Source organism: Oncorhynchus mykiss, chromosome 26, assembly GCF_057628025.1.
Source record: "Oncorhynchus mykiss isolate SJ-2025 chromosome 26, ASM5762802v1, whole genome shotgun sequence".
Classification (NCBI taxonomy): Eukaryota; Metazoa; Chordata; class Actinopteri; order Salmoniformes; family Salmonidae; genus Oncorhynchus; species Oncorhynchus mykiss.
Window position 1 is genome coordinate 380,833 of NC_143047.1, and position 16,848 is coordinate 397,680.

A 16,848-nucleotide genomic window follows, 5' to 3' on the forward strand; every position below is an offset into this window, starting at 1 on the left:
CAGACCGAACCAGAACAAAACAGACCAGACCAGACCGAACCAGACAAGACCAGACCGAACCAGACCCGAACCAGACCAGACCAGCCCATACCGAACCAGAGCGAACCAGAACGAACCAGACCAGACCGAACCAGACCAGACCAGACCGAACCAGACCGAACCAGAACGAACCAGACCAGACCGGGCCAGACCAGACCGAACCAGACCAGACCAGACCGAACCAGACCAGAACGAACCAGACCAGACCGAACCAGACCAGACCGAACCAGACCAGCCCGAACCAGACCAGACCGAACCAGACCAGACCGAACCAGAGCGAACCAGAACGAACCAGACCAGACCAGACCAGACCGGACCAAACCAGACCAGACCGAACCAGACCAGACCGAACCAGAGCGAACCAGAACGAACCAGACCAGACCAGAACAGGCCAGACCGAACCAGACCAGACCGAACCAGACCAAAACAGACCAGACCAGAACGAATCAGACCAGACCATACCGAACCAGACGAGACCAGACCGAACCAGACCGAACCAGACCAGACTGAACCAGACCAGACCGAACCAGACCAGACCGAACCAGACCAGACCAGACCGAACCAGACCGAACCAGACCAGACCGAACCAGACCGGACCAGACCGAACCAGAGCGAACCAGAACGAACCAGACCAGACCAGACCGAACCAGAACGAACCAGACCAGACCAGGCCAGACCGAACCAGACCGAAACAGACCAGACCAGACCGAACCAGACCAGACCAGACCGAACCAGACCGAACCAGACCAGACTAGACCGAACCGAACCAGACCAGACCGGACCAGACCAGACCGAACCAGACCAGACTAGACCGAACCAGACCAGACCAAACCAGACCAGACCGAACCAGACCAGACCAGACCGAACCAGACCGAACCAGACCAGACTAGACCGAACCAGACCGAACCAGACCGAACCAGACCGAACCAGACCGAACCAGACCAGACCAGACCGGACCAGAGCGAACCAGAGCGAACCAGAACAGACCAGACCAGACCAGACCAGACCGAACCAGAACGAACCAGACCAGACCGGACCAGACCAGACCGGACCAGACCAGACCGGACCAGACCAGACCAGACCGAACCAGACCAGACCAGACCAGACCAGACCGAACCGAACCAGACCGAACCAGACCAGACCATACAAGACCAGACCATACCGAACCAGACCAGACCGAACCAGACCAGACCGAACCAGACCAGACCAGACCGAACCAGACCAGACCGAACCAGACCAGACTAGACCGAACCGAACCAGACCAGACCGAACCAGACCGAACCAGACCAGAACGGACCAGACCGGACCAGACCGGACCAGACCGGACCAGACCGAACCAGAGCGAACCAGAACGAACCAGACCAGACCAGACCGATCCAGACCAGACCAGACCGAACCAGAACGAACCAGACCAGACCAGACCAGACCGAACCAGACCAGACCGAACCAGACCAGACCGAACCAGACCGAATCAGACCAGACCGAACCAGACCGAACCAGAACGAACCAGACCAGACCGAACCAGACCGAACCAGAACGAACCAGACCAGACCGACCAGACCGAACCAGACCAGACCAGACCGAACCAGAACAGACCGAACCAGACCGGACCAGACCAGACCGAACCAGACCAGACCAGACCATACCGAACCAAACCAGACCAGACCGAACCAGACCAGACCGAACCAGACCAGACCGAACCAGACCAGACCGAACCAGACCAGACCGAACCAGACCAGACCAGACCAGACAGGACCAGACCGAACCGTACCAGACCGGACCGTACCAGACCGAACCAGACCAGACCAGACCGAACCAGACCAGACCAGACCGAACCAGACCGAACCAGACCAGACCGAACCAGACCGGACCAGACCGTACCAGACCGTACCAGACCGTACCAGACCGAACCAGACCAGACCAGACCAGACCGAACCAGAACAAAACAGACCAGACCGAACCAGACAAGACCAGACCGAACCAGACCCGAACCAGACCAGACCAGCCCATACCGAACCAGAGCGAACCAGACCGAACCAGACCAGACCAGACCGAACCAGACCGAACCAGAACGAACCAGACCAGACCGGGCCAGACCAGACCGAACCAGACCAGACCAGACCGAACCAGACCAGACCGAACCAGACCAGACCAGACCGAACCAGACCAGACCGAACCAGACCAGACCAGACCGAACCAGACCAGACCGAACCAGACCAGACCGGACCAGACCGAACCAGAGCGAACCAGAACGAACCAGACCAGACCAGACCGAACCAGACCAGACCAGAACGAACCAGACCAGACCGAACCAGAGCGAACCAGAGCGAACCAGAACGAACCAGACCAGACCAGACCGAACCAGACCAGACCGAACCAGACCAGACCGAACCAGACCGGACCAGACCGAACCAGAGCGAACCAGAACGAACCAGACCAGACCAGGCCAGACCGAACCAGACCGAACCAGACCAGACCAGACTAGACCGAACCAGACCAGAACGAACCAGACCAGACCGAACCAGACCAGACCGAACCAGACCAGCCCGAACCAGACCAGACCGAACCAGACCAGACCGAACCAGACCAGACCGAACCAGACCAGACCGAACCAGACCAGACCGAACCAGACCGAACCAGACCAGACCGAACCAGACCAGACCGAACCAGAGCGAACCAGAGCGAACCAGACCAGATCAGGCCAGACCGAACCAGATCGAACCAGACCAGACCGAACCAGACCAGACCAGACTGAACCAGACCAGACCGAACCAGACCAGACGCAACCAGACCGAACCAGACCAGACCGAACCAGAACAGACCGAACCAGAACAGACCGAACCAGAACAGACCGAACCAGAACAGACCGAACCAGACCGAACCAGGCCAAACCAGACCGAACCAGACCAGACCGAACCAGACCAGACCGAACCAGACCAGACCAGCCGAACCAGACCAGACCGAACCAGACCAGACCGAACCAGACCATACCGAACCAGACCAGACCGAACCAGACCAGACCGAACCAGACCAGACCGAACCAGACCGAACCAGAGCGAACCAGACCAGACCCAACCAGACCGAACCAGAACGAACCAGACCGAACCAGACCAGACCAGACCGAACCAGAACGAACCAGACCAGACCGAACCAGACCAGACCAGAGCAGACCAGACCGAACCAGACCGAACCAGACCAAACCGAACCAGACCAGACCGAACCAGACCGGACCAAACCGGACCAGACCGGACCAGACCAGACCGAACCAGACCAGACCGAACCAGACCAGACCAGACCGAACCAGACCGAACCAGACCAGACCGTACCAGACCATACCGAACCAGACCAGACCGAACCAGACCGGACCAGACCAGACCGAACCAGAACAGACCGGACCAGACCAGACCGGACCAGACCAGACCGAACCAGACCAGACCAGACCAGACCGGACCAGACCAGACCGAACCAGACCAGACCAGACCAGACCGAACCAGAGCGGACCAGACCAGACCAGACCAGACCGAACCAGACCGAACCAGACCAGACCGAACCAGACCGGACCAGACCGTACCAGACCGTACCAGACCGAACCAGACCAGACCGAACCAGACCGAACCAGACCAGACCGAACCAGACCGAACCAGAACGAACCAGACAAGACCAGACCAGACCGAACCAGACCAGACCGGACCAGACCGAACCAGACCCGAACCAGACCGGACCAGACCGGACCAGACCGTACCAGACTGAACCAGACCGTACCAGACCGGACCAGACCGTACCAGACGGGACCAGACCGAAAAAGAACGGACCGGACCGAACCAGACCAGACCAGACCGAACCAGACCAGACAAGAATAGACCGAACCAGACCGAACCAGACCAGACCGAACCAGACCAAACCAGACAAGACCAGACCAGACCGAACCAGACCGGACCAGACCAGACCAAACCAGACCCGAACCAGACCGGACCAGACCAGAACAGACCGAACCAGACCAGACCAGACCAGACCATACCGAACCAGACCAGACCGAACCAGACCAGACAAGACCGAACCAGAGCGAACCAGAACGAAACAGACCAGACCGAACCAGACGGGACCAGACCAGACCAGACCGAACCAGACCAGACCAGACCGAACCAGAACGAACCAGACCGGACCGAACCAGACCAGACCGAACCAGAACAAAACAGACCAGACCAGACCGAACCAGACAAGACCAGACCAGCCCATACCGAACCAGAAAGAACCAGAACGAACCAGACCAGACCGAACCAGACCAGACCGAACCAGACCGAACCAGAACGAACCAGACCAGACCGGACCAGACCAGACCGAACCAGACCAGACCAGACCGAACAAGACCAGTCCGAACCAGACCAGACCGGACCAGACCGAACCAGAGCGAACCAGAACGAACCAGACCAGACCAGACCGAACCAGACCAGAACGAACCAGAGCGAACCAGAGCGAACCAGAACGAACCAGACCAGACCAGGCCAGACCGAACCAGACCGAACCAGACCAGACCAGACTAGACCGAACCAGACCAGAACGAACCAGACCAGACCGAACCAGACCAGACCGAACCAGACCAGACTGAACCAGACCAGCCCGAACCAGACCAGACCGAACCAGACCAGACCGAACCAGACCAGACCGAGCCAGACCAGACCGAACCAGACCGAACCAGACCAGACCGAACCAGACCAGACCGAACCAGAGCGAACCAGACCAGATCAGGCCAGACCGAACCAGATCGAACCAGACCAGACCAGACCGAACCAGACCAGACCAGACTGAACCAGACCAGACCGAACCAGACCAGACGCAACCAGACCGAACCAGACCGAACCAGACCAGACCGAACCAGACCAGACCGAACCAGAACAGACCGAACCAGAACAGACCGAACCAGACCGAACCAGACCAGACCGAACCAGACAAGACCGAACCAGACCAGACCAGCCGAACCAGACCAGACCAGACCGAACCAGACCAGACCGAACCAGACCATACCGAACCAGACCAGACCGAACCAGACCAGACCGAACCAGACCGAACCAGAGCGAACCAGAACGAACCAGACCGAACCAGAACGAACCAGACCAGACCGAACCAGACCGAACCAGAACGAACCAGACCAGACCAGACCGAACCAGACCAGACCAGACCAGAGCAGACCAGACCGAACCAGACCGAACCAGACCAAACCGAACCAGACCAGACCGAACCAGACCGGACCAAACCGGACCAGACCGGACCAGACCAGACCGAACCAGACCAGACCGAACCAGACCAGACCAGACCGAACCAGACCGAACCAGACCGAACCAGACCGAACCAGACCAGACCGAACCAGACCATACCGAACCAGACCAGACCGAACCAGACCGGACCAGACCAGACCGAACCAGAACAGACCGGACCAGACCAGACCGGACCAGACCAGACCGAACCAGACCAGACCAGACCGTACCAGACCGAACCAGACCAGACCAGACCAGACCAGACCAGACCGAACCATAGCGGACCAGACCAGACCAGACCAGACCGAACCAGACCGAACCAGACCAGACCGAACCAGACCGCACCGGAGGGAACCAGAACGAACCAGACCAGACCATACCAGACCGAACCAGACCAGACCGAACCAGACCAGACCGAACCAGACCAGACCGAACCAGACCAGAGCAAACCAGACCAGACCGAACCAGACCCGAGCGAACCAAACCGAACCAGACCCGAACCAGACCGAACCAGACCCGAACCAGACCAGACCGAACCAGAGCGAACCAGATCGAACCAGACCAGACCGAACCAATCCGAACCAGAACGAACCAAACCAGACCAGACCGGACCAGACCAGACCGAACCAGACCAGACCGAACCAGACCAGACCGAACCAGACCAGACCGAACCAGACCAGACCGAACCAGACCAGACCGAACCAGAGCGAACCAGAACGAACCAGACCAGACCAGACCGAACCAGACCGGACCAAACCAGACCAGACCGAACCAGACCAGACCGAACCAGAGCGAACCAGAACGAACCAGACCAGACCAGAACAGACCGAACCAGAACGAACCAGACCAGAACAGGCCAGACCGAACCAGACCAGACCGAACCAGACCGAACCAGACCAGACCAGAACGAACCAGACCAGACCATACCGAACCAGACGAGACCAGACCGAACCAGACCAGACCGAACCAGACCAGACCGAACCAGACCAGACCGAACCAGACCGAACCAGACCAGACCGAACCAGACCGGACCAGACCGAACCAGAGCGAACCAGAACGAACCAGAACGAACCAGACCAGACCAGACCGAACCAGAGCGAACCAGAACGAACCAGACCAGACCAGGCCAGACCGAACCAGACCAGACCAGACCGAACCAGACCAGACCGAACCAGACCGAACCAGACCAGACTAGACCGAACCGAACCAGACCAGACCGGACCAGACCAGACCAGACCGAACCAGACCAGACCAGACCAAACCAGACCAGACCGAACCAGACCAGACCAGACCGAACCAGACCGAACCAGACCAGACTAGACCGAACCGAACCAGACCAGACCGAACCAGACCGAACCAGACCAGACCAGACCAGACCAGACCAGACCAGAGCGAACCAGAGCGAACCAGAACAGACCAGACCAGACCAGACCAGACCGAACCAGAACGAACCAGACCAGACCGGACCAGACCAGACCGGACCAGACCAGACCGAACCAGACCAGACCAGACCAGACCAGACCGAACCGAACCAGACCGAACCAGACCAGACCATACAAGACCAGACCATACCGAACCAGACCAGACCGAACCAGACCAGACCGAACCAGACCAGACCGAACCAGACCAGACCAGACCGAACCAGACCAGACCGAACCAGACCAGACCAGACCAGACTAGACCGAACCGAACCAGACCAGACCGAACCAGACCAGACCAGACCGGACCAGACCGGACCAGACCGGACCAGACCGGACCAGACCGAACCAGACCGAACCAGACAGGACCGAACCAGACCAGACCAGACCAGACCGAACCAGACCAGACCGAACCAGACCGAACCAGACCAGACCAGACCAGACCGAACCAGACCGAACCAGACCAGAACGAACCAGACCAGACCGAACCAGAACGAACCAGACCAGACCAGACCGAACCAGACCAGACCAGAGCAGACCAGACCGAACCAGACCAAACCGAACCAGACCGGACCAGACCGGACCAGACCAGACCGAACCAGACCAGACCGAACCAGACCAGACCAGACCAGACCAGAACGAACCAGACCGAACCAGACCAGACCGAACCAGACCAGACCAGACCATACCGAACCAGACCAGACCGAACCAGACCGGACCAAACCGGACCAGACCGGACCAGACCAGACCAGACCGAACCAGACCATACCGAACCAGACCAGACCGAACCAGACCGGACCAGACCAGACCAGACCAGACCGAACCAGACCAGACCGAACCAGAACAGACCGAACCAGACCAGACCAGACCAGACCGAACCAGAGCGGACCAGACCAGACCAGACCGAACCAGACCGAACCAGACCAGACCGAACCAGACCGCACCGGAGGGAACCAGAACGAACCAGACCAGACCAGACCATACCAGACCGAACCAGACCAGACCGAACCAGACCAGAGCAAACCAGACCAGAGCAAACCAGACCAGACCGAACCAGACCCGAGCGAACCAAACCGAACCAGACCCGAACCAGACCGAACCAGACCCGAACCAGACCAGACCGAACCAGAGCGAACCAGAACGAACCAGACCAGACCAATCCGAACCAGAACGAACCAGACCAGACCAGACCGGACCAGACCAGACCGAACCAGACCAGACCGAACCAGACCAGACCTAACCAGACCAGACCGAACCAGACCAGACCAGACCGAACCAGAGCGAACCAGAACGAACCAGACCAGACCAGACCGAACCAGACCGGACCAAACCAGACCAGACCGAACCGAACCAGACCGAACCAGAGCGAACCAGAACGAACCAGACCAGACCATACCGAACCAGACGAGACCAGACCGAACCAGACGAGACCAGACCGAACCAGACCAGACCGAACCAGACCAGACTGAACCAGACCAGACCGAACCAGACCAGACCAGACCGAACCAGACCGAACCAGACCAGACCGAACCAGACCGGACCAGACCGAACCAGACCGGACCAGACCGAACCAGACCGGACCAGACCAGACCGAACCAGAGCGAACCAGAACGAACCAGACCAGACCGAACCAATCCGAACCAGAACGAACCAGACCAGACCAGACCGAACCAGACCAGACCGAACCAGACCAGACCGAACCAGACCAGACCGAACCAGAGCGAACCAGAACGAACCAGACCAGACCAGACCGAACCAGACCGGACCAAACCAGACCAGACCGAACCGAACCAGACCGAACCAGAGCGAACCAGAACGAACCAGACCAGACCAGAACAGACCGAACCAGACCAGACCGAACCAGACCAGACCAGAACGAACCAGACCATACCGAACCAGACGAGACCAGACCGAACCAGACCAGACCGAACCAGACCAGACCGAACCAGACCAGACCAGACCAGACCGAACCAGACCAGACCGAACCAGACCGGACCAGACCGGACCAGACCGAACCAGAGCGAACCAGACCAGACCAGACCGAACCAGAGCGAACCAGAACGAACCAGACCAGACCAGGCCAGACCGAACCAGACCGAACCAGACCAGACCAGACCAAACCAGACCAGACCGAACCAGACCGAACCAGACCAGACTAGACCGAACCGAACCAGACCAGACCAGACCGGACCAGACCAGACCAGACCAGACTAGACCGAACCAGACCAGACCAGACCAAACCAGACCAGACCAGACCGAACCAGACCGAACCAGACCAGACTAGACCGAACCGAACCAGACCAGACCGAACCAGACCGAACCAGACCAGACCAAACCAGACCAGACCGGACCAGAGCGAACCAGAGCGAACCAGAACAGACCAGACCAGACCAGACCAGACCAGACCGAACCAGACCAGACCGGACCAGACCAGACCAGACCAGACCAGACCAGACCGAACCAGACCAGACCAGACCAGACCAGACCGAACCGAACCAGACCGAACCAGACCAGACCATACAAGACCAGACCATACCGAACCAGACCAGACCGAACCAGACCAGACCGAACCAGACCAGACCGAACCAGACCAGACCGAACCAGACCAGACCGAACCAGACCAGACCGAACCAGACCAGACTAGACCGAACCAGACCGAACCAGACCGAACCAGACCAGACCAGACCGGACCAGACCGGACCAGACCGGACCAGACCGGACCAGACCGAACCAGAGCGAACCAGAACGAACCAGACCAGACCAGACCGAACCAGACCAGACCAGACCGAACCAGACCGGACCAGACCGAACCAGAGCGAACCAGAACGAACCAGACCAGACCAGACCAGACCGAACCAGACCAGACCGGACCAGACCGAACCAGACAGGACCGAACCAGACCAGACCAGACCAGACCGAACCAGACCAGACCGAACCAGACCGAACCAGACCAGACCAGACCGAACCAGACCGAACCAGAACGAACCAGACCAGAACGAACCAGACCAGACCGAACCAGAACGAACCAGACCAGACCAGAGCAGACCAGACCGAACCAGACCGAACCAGACCAAACCGAACCAGACCAGACCGAACCAGACCGGACCAGACCGGACCAGACCAGACCGAACCAGACCAGACCAGACCAGAACAAACCAGACCGAACCGGACCAGACCGAACCAGACCAGACCAGACCATACCGAACCAGACCGGACCGAACCAGACCGGACCAGACCGGACCAGACCGGACCAGACCGAACCAGACCATACCGAACCAGACCGGACCAGACCAGACCGGACCAGACCAGACCAGACCGAACCAGACCAGACCGAACCAGAACAGACCGGACCAGACCAGACCGGACCAGACCAGACCGAACCAGACCAGACCAGACCGTACCAGACCGAACCAGACCGAATCAGACCAGACCAGACCAGACCGAACCAGAGCGGACCAGACCAGACCAGACCATACCAGAACGAACCAGACCAGACCGAACCAGACCAGAGCAAACCAGACCAGAGCAAACCAGACCAGACCGAACCAGACCCGAGCGAACCAAACCGAACCAGACCCGAACCAGACCGAACCAGACCCGAACCAGACCAGACCGAACCAGAGCGAACCAGAACGAACCAGACCAGACCGAACCAATCCGAACCAGAACGAACCAGACCAGACCAGACCGGACCAGACCAGACCGAACCAGACCAGACCAGACCGAACCAGACCAGACCGAACCAGACCAGACCGAACCAGACCAGACCAGACCGAACCAGAGCGAACCAGAACGAACCAGACCAGACCAGACCGAACCAGACCGGACCAAACCAGACCAGACCGAACCGAACCAGACCGAACCAGAGCGAACCAGAACGAACCAGACCAGACCAGAACAGACCGAACCAGAACGAACCAGACCAGAACAGGCCAGACCGAACCAGACCAGACCATACCGAACCAGACGAGACCAGACCGAACCAGACCAGACTGAACCAGACCAGACCGAACCAGACCAGACCGAACCAGACCAGACCAGACCGAACCAGACCAGACCAGACCAGACCGAACCAGACCGGACCAGACCGAACCAGACCGGACCAGACCGAACCAGAGCGAACCAGACCAGACCAGACCGAACCAGAGCGAACCAGAACGAACCAGACCAGACCAGGCCAGACCGAACAAGACCGAACCAGACCAGACCAGACCAAACCAGACCAGACCGAACCAGACCGAACCAGACCAGACTAGACCGAACCGAACCAGACCAGACCAGACCGGACCAGACCAGACCGAACCAGACCAGACTAGACCAAACCAGACCAGACCGAACCAGACCGAACCAGACCGAACCAGACCGAACCAGACCGAACCAGACCGAACCAGACCAGACTAGACCGAACCGAACCAGACCAGACCGAACCAGACCGAACCAGACCAGACCAGACCAGACCAGACCGGACCAGAGCGAACCAGAGCGAACCAGAGTGAACCAGAACAGACCAGACCAGACCAGACCAGACCGAACCAGACCGGACCAGACCAGACCGGACCAGACCAGACCAGACCAGACCGAACCAGACCAGACCAGACCAGACCAGACCATACAAGACCAGACCATACCGAACCAGACCAGACCAGACCGAACCAGACCAGACCGAACCAGACCAGACTAGACCGAACCAGACCAGACCGAACCAGACCGAACCAGACCAGACCGGACCGGACCAGACCGGACCAGACCGGACCAGACCGGACCAGACCGGACCAGACCGAACCAGAGCGAACCAGAACGAACCAGACCAGACCGAACCAGACCAGACCAGACCGAACCAGACCAGACCGAACCAGACCGAACCAGACCAGACCAGACCAGACCAGACCGAACCAGACCGAACCAGAACGAACCAGACCAGACCGAACCAGACCGAACCAGAACGAACCAGACCAGACCGAACCAGACCAGAGCAGACCAGACCGAACCAGACCAAACCGAACCAGACCAGACCGAACCAGACCGGACCGGACCAGACCAGACCGAACCAGACCAGACCGAACCAGACCAGACCAGACCAGAACGAACCAGACCGAACCAGACCAGACCGAACCAGACCAGACCAGACCATACCGAACCAGACATGACCGAACCAGACCGGACCAAACCGGACCAGACCGGACCAGACCAGACCAGACCAGACCGAACCAGACCAGACCGAACCAGAGCGAACCAGAACGAACCAGACCAGACCAGACCGAACCAGACCAGACCAGACCGAACCAGAACGAACCAGACCAGACCAGACCGAACCAGACCAGACCAGACCGAACCAGACCAGACCGAACCAGACCGAACCAGAACGAACCAGACCAGACCGAACCAGACCGAACCAGAACGAACCAGACCAGACCGAACCAGACCAGACCAGAGCAGACCAGACCGAACCAGACCAAACCGAACCAGACCAGACCAAACCAGACCGGACCGGACCAGACCAGACCGAACCAGACCAGACCGAACCAGACCAGACCAGACCAGACCAGAACGAACCAGACCGAACCAGACCAGACCGAACCAGACCAGACCAGACCATACCGAACCAGACCAGACCGAACCAGACCGGACCAAACCGGACCAGACCAGACCAGACCAGACCAGACCGAACCAGACCAGACCGAACCAGACCAGACCAGACCGAACCAGACCAGACCGGACCAGACCAGACCAGACCGTACCAGACCGTACCAGACCGAACCAGACCAGACCAGACCAGACCGAACCAGAGCGGACCAGACCAGACCAGACCGAACCAGACCGAACCAGACCAGACCTGGCCAGACCAGACCAGACCGAACCAGAACGAACCAGACCAGACCAGACCGAACCAGACCGGACCAGACCGAACCGGAGCGAACCAGAACGAACCAGACCAGACAAGAATAGACCGAACCAGACCGAACCAGACCAGACCGAACCAGACCAAACCAGACAAGACCAGACCAGACCGAAACAGACCGGACCAGACCGAACCAGACCAGACCGAACCAGACCAGACCAGACCAGACCAGAACGAACCAGACCGAACCAGACCAGACCGAACCAGACCAGACCATACCGAACCAGACCAGACCGAACCAGACCGGACCAAACCGGACCAGACCGGACCAGACCAGACCAGACCAGACCAGACCGAACCAGACCAGACCGAACCAGACCAGACCAGACCGAACCAGACCAGACCGGACCAGACCAGACCAGACCGTACCAGACCGAACCAGACCGAACCAGACCGAACCAGACCAGACCAGACCAGACCGAACCAGAGCGGACCAGACCAGACCAGACCGAACCAGACCGAACCAGACCAGACCTGGCCAGACCAGACCAGACCGAACAAGAACGAACCAGACCAGACCAGACCGAACCAGACCGGACCAGACCGAACCGGAGCGAACCAGAACGAACCAGACCAGACAAGAATAGACCGAACCAGACCGAACCAGACCAGACCGAACCAGACCAAACCAGACAAGACCAGACCAGACCGAAACAGACCGGACCAGACCGAACCAGACCCGAAACAGACCGGACCAGACCAGAACAGACCGAACCAGACCAGACCAGACCAGACCATACCGAACCAGACCAGACCGAACCAGACCAGACCAGACCGAACCAGAGCGAACCAGAACGAAACAGACCAGACCGAACCAGACCAGACCAGACCGAACCAGAACGAACCAGACCAGACCGAACCAGACCAGACCGAACCAGACCGAACCAGAACAAAACAGACCAGACCAGACCGAACCAGAACAAAACAGACCAGACCAGACCGAACCAGACAAGACCAGACCGAACCAGACCCGAACCAGACCAGACCAGCCCATACCGAACCAGAGCGAACCAGAACGAACCAGACCAGACCAGACCGAACCAGACCGAACCAGAACGAACCAGACCAGACCAGACCAGACCGAACCAGACCAGACCAGACCGAACCAGACCAGACCGAACCAGACCAGACCGGACCAGACCGAACCAGAGCGAACCAGACCAGACCAGACCGAACCAGACCGGACCAAACCAGACCAGAACGAACCAGACCAGACCGAACCAGAGCGAACCAGAGCGAACCAGAACGAACCAGACCAGACCAGACCAGACCGAACCAGACCAGACCGAACCAGACCAGACCGAACCAGACCGGACCAGACCGAACCAGAGCGAACCAGAACGAACCAGACAAGACCAGGCCAGACCGAACCAGACCGAACCAGACCAGACCAGACTAGACCAGACCAGAACGAACCAGACCAAACCAGACCAGACCGAACCAGACCAGACCGAACCAGACCAGCCCGAACCAGACCAGACCGAACCAGACCAGACCGAACCAGACCAGACCGAACCAGACCAGACCGAACCAGACTAGACCGAACCAGACCGAACCAGACAAGACCGAACCAGACCAGACCGAACCAGAGCGAACCAGACCAGATCAGGCCAGACCGAACCAGATCGAACCAGACCAGACCGAACCAGACCAGACCAGACTGAACCAGACCAGACCGAACCAGACCAGACGCAACCAGACCGAACCAGACCGAACCAGACCGAACCAGACCAGACCGAACCAGAACAGACCGAACCAGACCAGACCGAACCAGACCGAACCAGACCAGACCAGCCGAACCAGACCAGACCAGACCGAACCAGACCAGACCGAACCAGACCATACCGAACCAGACCAGACCGAACCAGACCAGACCGAACCAGACCAGACCGAACCAGACCGAACCAGAGCGAACCAGACCAGACCCAACCAGAACGAACCAGACCGAACCAGAACGAACCAGACCAGACCGAACCAGACCGAACCAGAACGAACCAGACCAGACCGAACCAGACCGAACCAGACCAAACCGAACCAGACCAGACCGAACCAGACCGGACCAAACCGGACCAGACCGGACCAGACCAGACCGAACCAGACCAGACCGAACCAGACCAGACCAGACCAGACCGAACCAGACCGAACCAGACCAGACCGAACCAGACCATACCGAACCAGACCATACCGAACCAGACCAGACCGAACCAGACCGGACCAGACCAGACCAGACCGAACCAGACCAGACCGAACCAGAACAGACCGGACCAGATCAGACCGGACCAGACCAGACCGAACCAGACCAGACCAGACCAGACCGTACCAGACCGAACCAGACCGAACCAGGCCAGACCAGACCAGACCGAACCAGAGCGGACCAGACCAGACCAGACCAGACCGAACCAGACCGAACCAGACCAGACCGAACCAGACCGCACCGGAGGGAACCAGAACGAACCAGACCAGACCAGACCATACCAGACCGAACCAGACCAGACCGAACCAGACCAGAGCAAACCAGACCAGACCGAACCAGACCCGAGCGAACCAAACCGAACCAGACCCGAACCAGACCGAACCAGACCCGAACCAGACCAGACCGAACCAGAGCGAACCAGAACGAACCAGACCAGACCGAACCAGACCGAACCAATCCGAACCAGAACGAACCAGACCAGACCAGACCGAACCAGACCAGACCGAACCAGACCAGACCGAACCAGACCAGACCGAACCAGACCAGACCGAACCAGACCAGACCGAACCAGACCAGACCGAACCAGAGCGAACCAGAACGAACCAGACCAGACCAGACCGAACCAGACCGGACCAAACCAGACCGAACCAGACCAGACCGAACCAGAGCGAACCAGAACGAACCAGACCAGACCAGAACAGACCGAACCAGAACGAACCAGACCAGAACAGGCCAGACCGAACCAGACCAGACCGAACCAGACCGAACCAGACGAGACCATACCGAACCAGACGAGACCAGACCGAACCAGACCAGACCGAACCAGACCAGACCGAACCAGACCAGACCGAACCAGACCAGACCGAACCAGACCGAACCAGACCAGACCGAACCAGACCGGACCAGAGCGAACCAGAACGAACCAGACCAGACCAGACCGAACCAGAGCGAACCAGAACGAACCAGACCAGACCAGGCCAGACCGAACCAGACCGAACCAGACCAGACCAGACCGAACCAGACCAGACCAGACCGAACCAGACCGAACCAGACCAGACTAGACCGAACCGAACCAGACCAGACCAGACCGGACCAGACCAGACCGAACCAGACCAGACTAGACCGAACCAGACCAGACCAGACCAGACCAGACCAGACCAGACCGAACCAGACCAGACCAGACCGAACCAGACCAGACTAGACCGAACCGAACCAGACCAGACCGAACTAGACCAGACCAGACCAGACCGGACCAGAGCGAACCAGAACAGACCAGACCAGACCGAACCAGAACGAACCAGACCAGACCGGACCAGACCAGACCGGACCAGACCAGACCGAACCAGACCAGACCAGACCAGACCGAACCGAACCAGACCGAACCAGACCAGACCATACAAGACCAGACCATACCGAACCAGACCAGACCGAACCAGACCAGACCGAACCAGACCAGACCAGACCGAACCAGACCAGACCGAACCAGACCAGACTAGACCGAACCAGACCAGACCGAACCAGACCAGACCTGACCAGACCGGACCAGACCAGACCGGACCAGACCGAACCAGAGCGAACCAGAATGAACCAGACCAGACCAGACCGAACCAGACCAGACCAGACCGAACCAGAACGAACCAGACCAGACCAGACCAGACCGAACCAGACCAGACCAGACCGAACCAGACCAGACCGAACCAGACCGAACCAGACCAGACCAGACCGAACCAGACCGAACCAGACCGAACCAGACCGAACCAGAACGAACCAGACCAGACCGACCAGACCGAACCAGACCGAACCAGACCGAACCAGACCACACCGAACCAGACCAGACCGAACCAGACCAGACCAGACCAGACCAGACCGGACCAGACCAGACCGAACCAGACCAGACCAGACCATACCGAACCATACCAGACCGAACCAGACCAGACCGAACCAGACCAGACCGAACCAGACCAGACCGAACCAGACCAGACCAGACCGAACCGTACCAGACCGGACCGTACCAGACCGAACCAGACCAGACCAGACCGAACAAGA